Genomic DNA, 9,790 nt, shown 5'->3' on the forward strand with positions numbered 1-9,790 from the left:
GGGTGCTGCGTTTAAATTTAGGGTTGCTTGAGCACCCCCTAAAAGAGGCTAAAATCGCCACTGCGTATTATATCAGACAAAACGAGATAATTTGTCCAGCTAGCCTAATGGCTAGCCAAATATGGGCCATTTTTTTCACGCTTATTAAACAACACTTTCTCAAAAATGATTCGTTGGTGGAATACCCATTCCTAATTTTGAACTTCTAAACTTTTGCTTGACTTTTGTTTAGCTTGTCACTGTTTTCTCAACCAAATGCCATCCATGCTCCAAAATGAATGCATGTTTAATAAGACCACATTGGATTAGCCTTGACAGCAAGGCTCTTTTTTTTCCCCCCTGGATGTGTTTTCAAACAAAACAAAAACTTAAAAAAAAAAAAATAGGCTAAATATCTGTGGTACGGAGCGGCTGCTCAGTTGTATCCTTGTTTTCTTGCTAATTAGACCAATTAGCCTTCCCCATCTCACACAGCTCTAAACAAAGACAAGCAGCAGCTCCGCTCGGCTTAACCAGCTGTGCAGTTTGGTGTGGAGCTGGAATCCTCTAGTTATATAGACACACATGCAAGCTGCTTTAAACGCTGTCAGGGCATCCTTCCTTCAGGGGATAAAGCTACATCTTGACTTACTAAAAAACAAAAAAGGTCTGCTGCACAGAAATGTGGTTTTGTGCATTCAGAGTTTGAGTGGAGGTAATTTTCCCTCCGCTGTAATTTCATAATAAACAATGCTGCTCTGTATCAATCCTCTGTAATGTGTGATTACAGATTTAAATGGTATATTTAAATGAAGCAGTTAGTTGCAGATGAACAGAGAACTACAAGGACATTACTTGTTGGAAACATATGAATAGTTTATAAATTCCTCGACAACCGCCACTTTGTAAAAGCTTGTTTCTCGTTAGGCATCTGCCCACATCTTCTCCAAGTCCTTAATCTTTTATAAATAATAAAATAGCATATAAACTTAACCAACATTAAATCTCCCAGTGAGGTACTTTTCACCTGACGGTTATTTCCAAAAGAACATCATTTTCTAGCGGCCGGGAGAACAACGAGAACAACATTTGAATTTTTCAACTGTTTCCACCTCAGGGCAGAGCAGCAGTAATAATTCAGCTCTTATTTTGGGGGAGGAAATGAAAAGATTTGTGTGGTGGTTCTTTTTAAATCCCTCTGTTTTGTATTCTGAGAATAAATGCTATGCACAGATGTTTTTATTTTCTTGCTGTGGATGGGAAGAATCTGCCTGAGATGGAAAAAAAAAAAAAGCATGAAATAAAGGATTTGGAGCTGCCATCTTTGTGCACGTTGCTGAGATAAAGATGTTAATCAAAACCTAAACCCAAGAACCTGTAGCTGTTTCTCTATAGTTATCATCTGCTGCTGAAAAGGGAAAGACAGGCAGTAATGTTTTTTTGCCTCTGTGTGTTTTGTCTGTTAGCAAAACATCTCATAATATGTCAGCCACCATTTTAATGGGTATATCAGAATCAGTGGATCTACATCTAAAATGGATTCACTTTTAACGTCAACCCAATTTAAGATGTCCACCAAAGTCAGTCTTGGAATTCAAAAAGTTTGCTGTAACTCAGTCAGTTTTACAAATATTTGGCTGGAATCTGTTTTCTGACAGTGTCGTGGTTTATAGGAGGTTTGGACCCAATGAAGCAAACCGAACATGCACTTGAATAAAATTAAACTTATTACAAACAAAAACAAAACAAAGTCAAGGCTGTGATCACAGAGGAGCACAAGGAGGCACGAGAGAACCAGACTGTGGCCTGAAAGGCAATAATGCTCTGCTTGTGAGTGAAAAAAAACTGACTGAATAAATACAGTAGATAGGAACGAAGCAAGTGGAAGCACCTGGACTAGGTGAGACTGGGAACAGGTGAGAGTGGGCATGGCAGGTTGATGAAGGAAGAATGAAAAGGCGGAGGAGAAATGGTAAATGGCAGAGAGAAAAGGCAACAATCACAAAATTAAAAACCTAATCAAAACACAATTCAGTTTATTAATAAAGCGCCAAGTCACAGCAGAAGTCATCTCAGGGCACTGAACAGAAACATTCATATACATAAAACGTAAGTTAATAACATTATTTAAATGAGGAGCAGACTGCTTTGAGTTTAACTCCATCACAGAACTCTCATCTTGAGCAAGCACGAAGGCGACAGTGGAAAGGAAAAACTCCCTCATGAGAAAGAAACTTCCAGCAGAACCAGGCTCAGGACAAGCGACCATCTGCTTTGACCGGCTGGTTTGAGAGGAACAGATACACAATGGCAGGTCAAGAATCACATGTTAAGTTAGAAATAATATCAAATGAAAAATATTCAATTTCAGCAATTCATCTAATGAAATGAGGTCAGTTTGTCCTCATTACTCTAAGCCTATAGCAGCATAACAAGCCAACACAGGATTTATCAAAAAGGAAAGTCTTAATCCCAGTCTTAAAACTGGATAATGTGTCAGCCTCACGGACAGAAACTGGAAGTTGGTTCCACAAGAGAGGAGCCTGATAACTGAAAGATCTTCCTCCCATTCTGTTTTTAAAAACTTTAGGAACCCCAAGTAAGCCTGCAGTCTGAGAGCGAAGTGCTCTGTTAGGAAAATATGGAAAAATAAGATATAATATAAGATGGAGCTAGGTTGTTGAGAGCTTTGTAGGTTAGAAGTAAGATTTTGAATAAAATTTTGGACTTGACCGGGAGCCAATGGAGAGAAGCTACAGATGATCTCTCCCACTAACTCCAGTTAAGACTCTGGCAGCAGCATTTTGGATCAACTGAAAACTTTTTAAAGAAGTATTTGGACACCCAGATAATAAACCATTGCAATAATCCAGTCTAGACGTGATAAATGCATGAACCAGATTTTTTCAGATTTTTTTTGCATCATTTTTAGATAAGATGTTTCTAATTTTAGTGATATTACGCAGGTGGAAGAAGGTGGTTCTAGTAACGTTTTTAATGTGGGGGATAAAAGACACGTCCTGATCAAAAATAACACCAAAGTTTTTAACTTTAGAGCTGGAGGCCAGATTAATGTAATCCAAGGAGGACGAAAGACTGAAAAATGTATTCCTAAAATGCTCAGGTCCAAAACAAAAAACACATCCTGGCAGAGTACTCTCTAACATACTCTGAGGGCTACATATTGTCCAAGATCTTTGCTTCAAAAACATTGCCATTAACTGTTGGAGTCAACCCAGTCTGTTAGCTACATATCTCATGAATCTCTGAATTAATTTAATATATGATTCACTTGAGATATACAACTGACAGTATCGCAAGACATGTTGAGTATTCTGATTATTTATTCATGTTTGGATGAGAGGGTCCTTCCAAACCGTGCAAGTCTTTTCCGAGACGACAGATTTATTTATATTCTTCTTTCAGCAGTTCCCTTCTTCAGGGGTCGCCACAGCGAACAACTCACATAAGACTGGGCAATAGTTTAGCTATTTTGAGCTACCACAGCCCTCTGTGTGGAGCAGAGCTGCCATCTAGGGCACCCGAGGGAGCAGATGGTGGAGGTTAAGGGTCTTGCTCAAGGGCCCAGAGTGGGGCAAATGTGGGTGGGGACAGGTGTGGGTGATTCATTTTTCCCACCCAGATTTTTTATGTTGTTGATCCAGGGGATCGAACTGGCAATCTTTCAATCAGCTCACCTTCTTTAACCTCTGTTCCACCACTCTCTTTCCGAGCATACAGGTCTCACTTTTACATTTGAAGGCTTTAACACCCAACGATTTGACTAATGCATTAATGCCTCTTTTCCTCATCTCACTCTGTACACGCTGTTTGTTTACACACAGGCTGAAGTAGCTGCAGATAAATTACCATACCCCTACATTTTCTCATATAGTACTTAATTGCAGAGCAAACCTTTCAGAAGATTGCCACAGAAATCGAACCATAGCGACCCTCTGTCAATGATCAAAGCCTATCCAACCCCTCAACCCAAGAGACAAAAAGAGAGAGAGAATCCACACATATAGCGCATATCACGTCTCAGACAGAGCTACCTGCTTTACATATGAACCACTCTCGTTAATCCCCATGAAATCGTGCAGGAAGGAGTTATTTTAACAGAGGAGAGAGGGAAGTCATGTGGAACGGCTAGAGAGGCCATGACAGACAATCCCTCATTACGTCCTGGTCACAGCTTTGGAGCATTACCTTACTGAAAACATACACACACCAGCCCCTGAGAGTAAAAGTCAAAGAAGTGGACTGTCTTATCTTCTTTCTTCTCTGTGTGCCTTGTCTCTGGACAGATATGGTATTGTAGGCTGTACAACCAACAGATAACTTGCTTTAAGTCTCTATGGGCCTTAGAAGAGTTTAAAAGTGGCATTGGTTTTATTCTTGATTGTTATTCTGGAACTTTGTTCTATTAGTTTTTATGATTCAGCCATCAGTGTCCTTGTGTGGAGACTGGGATTTTGAGACTGAGCAGAGTGTGTGTGCCATCGTTAAACCATCATACAAAAGGTGGCACCAAACACTCAACAGGCTAAAATGTCCACAAGTCAAAATAAATAAATAAATAAATAAATAAATAAATAAATAAATAAATAAATAAATAAATAAATAAATACATACATACATACATACGTACATACGTACATACGTACATACGTACATACGTACATACGTACGTACATACGTACGTACATGCGTACATACGTACATACGTACATGCGTACATACGTACATACGTACGTACATGCATACATATGTACGTACATGCATGCATCTTTGTTTTGCCACTTATCAGGTTGTAGAGATGTTAGAGAATTTTCAGTATGAATATTTTCATTGTGTTTCTATATTATGGCTGAGAACATATTTCCCTCTTGCTATGAGCCTGAAACACTCTCTTATCTCCACTTGGAGGCCGTCTGGCTGACTCGCAGTGCCTCCTTGGAGTCGCCATGAGAACATGCCCAAAACATTCTCTTATCTCCATCTGGAGGCCGATTCGCCGATGGCCATGGATCATGTCTGTGCGTCTGACTGCAGCTGGCTATGAGGGAACGCCCACTGGACTCTTGCTGTATAAAAGTCTGCAGATGACTCTCTTCGATGCACATTCTGTGACATGGTCCATGCATTATGTTTCTACGTGTGTAATCTGTCTTGAATGGGTCCTTGCAAGTAAAATGCCGGTTAAAAATCATCTCCTGCCGTCGAGTGTGGTCCTTTTTGAGTTAGTAAGATGTGAGAATATTTTTCTCCAACAAGAGACAACAGGTCCAGAAGGGTAACCCAGACAGCCAACTCCCCAGTGACACTCTCCAGAGAGTTCTGAGTCTTCTGGTGGAATGCGCCAGAAAACGTTCGGAGATAACCGCCAAAGAAACATCATAATCAGATAAAGCAACTTGAACCACCTTAAATGACTCCTTTTGGCATGAGGAGCAGTGGCTTTACTCCACAATGCCCCTGGATGTTGGAGATCTTTACCTTATCTCTTAAGATGAGCCCAGACACCCAGAGGAAGCTCTCTTCATCCACCTCTATTTGAGTTTTTGTTCTTTTTGTCACGATACATCTAATAACTATAGATGAGGGTTAGAACATGGACAGAACAACAAATTTAGAGCTTTGCCTATCAACTTTGCTCTTTCCTCACCAAAACAAACTGTAGCAAATATTACTGATCATTATTATGGACTAGGCCCTGATCCATCAATCCATCTCCTGCTTCACCCTATCATCATCACATCCGAAAAAAGCTAGCAGCACGCCTGGATCAGACCACATCTCAACAAGTGATGGGTTTCACAGAAAAGGCCCTCTTAGCTCAGCATGTCAAGTCCAAGACCTAACAACAAAATAAGTTAAATGTAATGGCAACTTGTCAAGCCATCTCAATACTAACAACACATTCAGTGGCAGACAACACACTGGAAGACAGTCACACACCAGGGAGACAGAGGAGTGGGTGAAGAATATGTCCGACAGACAGCTCACCCAGCTGGAGACAGATCCTTGCCAGGGGACTGCACTTTGTGGTTGCGTCAAGAAGAGTTCCTCTGGTAGAGATGATCACAGCCACAGAATTAGCATCCAAAACAACAAAATGAAGGAGTTTGAAGCAGAACAACTTAAGAATACAGCGGTCATTTCTAGCCCGAGCCCGAAGCCCGGCCCAGCCCGGTCCTAATTCGGGCCGGACCAGGCCATAATAATGTGTTTAATGTGTGGGCCGGGCCGTTCTCGGGCTTTGATGAATCAGGCTTTTTACAAATCATACAGCACAAATAAAACTAAATAAGAATGCACAATACAAAATTGTGTTAATCTACTTGTAGAGGAGTAAGAGCAGTAAGTTTATATGTTGAGAGAATGAAGAAAGAAAGAAGAGTGCAGCAGTTAATCAGGAGAGCAGCGCTGCCGCTGGCGCATTGCGCAATAATTGCACATGTGGACTCAGGCTTCTATGGTGCGGTTTTACGAATCAAAAAGCACAAAGAAAATTAAATAAGAATGCACAATATAAAACTGTGTTAATCTACTTGTTGAGGAGGAGGCAGGTCATACCAGCCGGTTGAAAGAGGTAAAAAAAAAAAAAAAGTCCAGTTAAGCTCAGATGGATCAGATGGATCAGCTGATCACCGGCCGCGCATGTCGCTGCACCTGCTGTCGTCTACGGTGAAGGAAGTAGCTAGCAGCATCTACAAAAGACGAAGCGAACAGCACGTTCAATTAAAATAGCTTGTTCTATCCATCCATCAATCCAATATCTTTACCCGCTTATTCCATTTTGGGTCACGGGGGTCGCCGGTGACCATGTCCAGCAATCACTGTGCGAGGGGCGGGGTACACCCTGGACCGGTCGCAAGTCCATCACAGGGACACATAGAGACAAACAACCATTCACTTTCTCACTCACACCTAGGGACAATTTAGAGTTACCAATCAGCCTAACATGCATGTTTTTGGTCTGTGGGAGGAAACCGGAGTACCCGGAGAAAACAGCTTGTTCTATATTTTTCCAAATAATTTTGCTCTAAAAATATTTTTGTTCATCTGTATAATAGCCTATGTTTAGAGTTGATATTTTTTAGGCTATTTGTTTTGTATGTTAATATCCATTTGGTGAAGCATCCATCAATTATCTTTTACCCGCTTCGTCCATTTTGGGTCATGGGGGTCGCCGGTGCCCATGTCCAGCAATCACTGTGCGAGGGGCGGGGTACACGCTGGACAGGTCGCAAGTCCATCACAGGGCCTTTAGTGAAGCAATAAATCTTATATCTTCCTTTCATTGTGTTTTTAAAACTATCAAGTCAAACTGATTTGCTTACAAAAGCAGTAAAAGCTTAATTTTTTTTTTAAAAAGGGTGTTTTTTTTTCCAGGTTCAAGCCATTACAGTTAATTTGATCAGCTCAGGTCGGGTTTGGAAAAAATGGCTATGGGCCGGGGCCAGGTCAGGTCGGATTTTTTAAGTCCAAATGCAACTCTGCTTATGAACAATGTTTCAGCCTGCCTCAGCGATACCAAACCACCACCTTGGTGGATGAAGAAGACTGAAGAAGTCTTGTGGTTAAGTCCAGAGGACCTGACTCAACCTTGTTAGATTGACAGAGAAAGAATTAACAGACGGCACAGAGGAAACCAGGACAAACTGGACAACAAGACCCTAACAAACCCCTATTGTGAGGACTGATAGGGCAATCTGCATATGTACTGTATGTTATCTTACCTCAGATTTATAACTTGAACCCTACATTCCCTGTTCTTTGCATTGAGAAAGCTCCTCGGACAAGAAGCAAAATGTCTTCTGTTACAAATAAAGTCCAGTTGTTTTTGTCTTGAACTTTTATGAAACTGGGACAAAACTGGCGCAAAATCTAAACAAGAAGAAACCAACAACAATGGATACATAAATCTAAAAACAATCAACACAAAATGCTACCAGGAACAACTCAAAAGCAAAAATCCTGACAGGTTGACAGCTTTGTGCACACGAACATAAAAAGCAAGACAAAAGGTTTAAAGGCTTTAGCATAGGTTACATGTCCACGTGCAGAAAAGCCATTTGGACATTGTCAAAGCACGTGTTCGTAGTTCTGGGTCAGCTGGGCCCAGAGTTCAACTCGTGGATCTAAAGTTTCACACTCCAGTCCAAAAAGTGGTCTCAGTGCTTCATCATCTATCCAAACAGAAGAGAGGAAAAAAGAGGGATTCCTTATTGTCCGTTGTGTCTTTGGTTCCACCTTTGGAAAAAATATAAATGAATTAATTCTGTACATATCTCATCGGTGCACACAGTCTGGGCTGAGTGCAGTCAGTTTTGAACTTTTGGTCTCTGTTTGAGTCACACAAAAAGGTCGAGCTTTTCATTTTCACAGTGATTACAGTACGTTAATGTACATTTACTGTACGTCAGTAAAACCTGTGATGAAGCAAACAGGATGTGATGAATCAAATAATGAACATCCCTGCTTTATTGCTGAATTACACTAATATGGTATTTTTATATAAAACACACACACACAATGAGTTATTTAAGTCCAATAAGCAGAAGAGAACGGCTCTCTTCAGGCATCCTCTTACACCGGAGAGAAACACGACTTGTTTGGCAAAACACCACAGAGGAAAAAGAAAAAAACCTCCTGACTCATCTTTAAATTCATGTGAATCCATTAGTTTCTCTTCTTATTAGAAGATGCAGTTTAAAGCAGAGCTAGTGTTCAGGAATAAAAGCAGAAAACTTGCATTTTATTTAAAAAAAAATAATAATTTAAACTCTGGCATCACAACAAGTATGAGAAACAGCTACCACAATACATAAATACTGCTTTAAATCCATTTCAGCCTGTTGTGGCCTCACCCTGAAGAGGCTTCTGTTATACATCTAATTTATTTACCGGTAGCTGCTTCTTTTGCTTAAATCTTTGGAAATAACTAGTGCAGACATCCCATGTTGTCTGTTAGCAAAATGTCTCATAAACCACTGGATTGATTTTAATGAAACTCTTGAAAATTATTCACTGAATGTATATCTATAGCTGATTAGTGTTTTGGAGTGATCTGACTTTAGATGCTTGCTACGGCTAGTAAAACTTTGCAAACAAAAGGAGATATCTAACTCATTTTTGCAAATATTGAGCTCAAAATTGGTGTGGTGGTAGTTGAGAGTCCTCTCCACTACATACCTGGAGCTCTCGCAGATCACTTGAAACCTTTGTTTACAACTATAGCTGGCAGTTCCTTCAAGGAATATCAGTTTTATCTTTCGGTGTTCATAAAATATATAAAAAATATAAACTCAAGCATAATCTAAATTTCACAACCTTTATTTATATACATTGCAACACATACTTGCCTGATTTCTGCTTTACTAAAATGCATTTAATATCAAATAAGCATGTGAAGTTGTTTTATAAAACCCCATAATAAAACCAACAAAGTTCAGGCAGGTCATCTGGACGGTTTCTTGTTGTTTTTTTTTGTTGTTGTTGAGATATTTCATCCTTCATCCAATGGACTTCATCAGTCTGAGGAGCCACAAACAAACTCAGTCCCACAAGCAGCACGCTCCTCTACTGGGTCAGCCAGTTTGCTGGTGATAAGATGATTTGATAATAAACAGTTCACTATGGGAGTGTGCTGCTTGTGGGACTGAGATTGTTTGTGGCTCCTCAGACTGATGAAGTCCTTTGGATGAAGGACGAAACATCTCAACAAAAACAAAAAAAAAGAAACTGTCCAGATGACTTGACTGAACTTTGTTGGATTATTTACCTGGATTATTGCGCATGAACT

This window comes from Nematolebias whitei, chromosome 5, assembly GCF_014905685.2.
Source record: "Nematolebias whitei isolate Nwh7 chromosome 5, NemWhi1, whole genome shotgun sequence".
Lineage (NCBI taxonomy): Eukaryota > Metazoa > Chordata > Actinopteri > Cyprinodontiformes > Rivulidae > Nematolebias > Nematolebias whitei.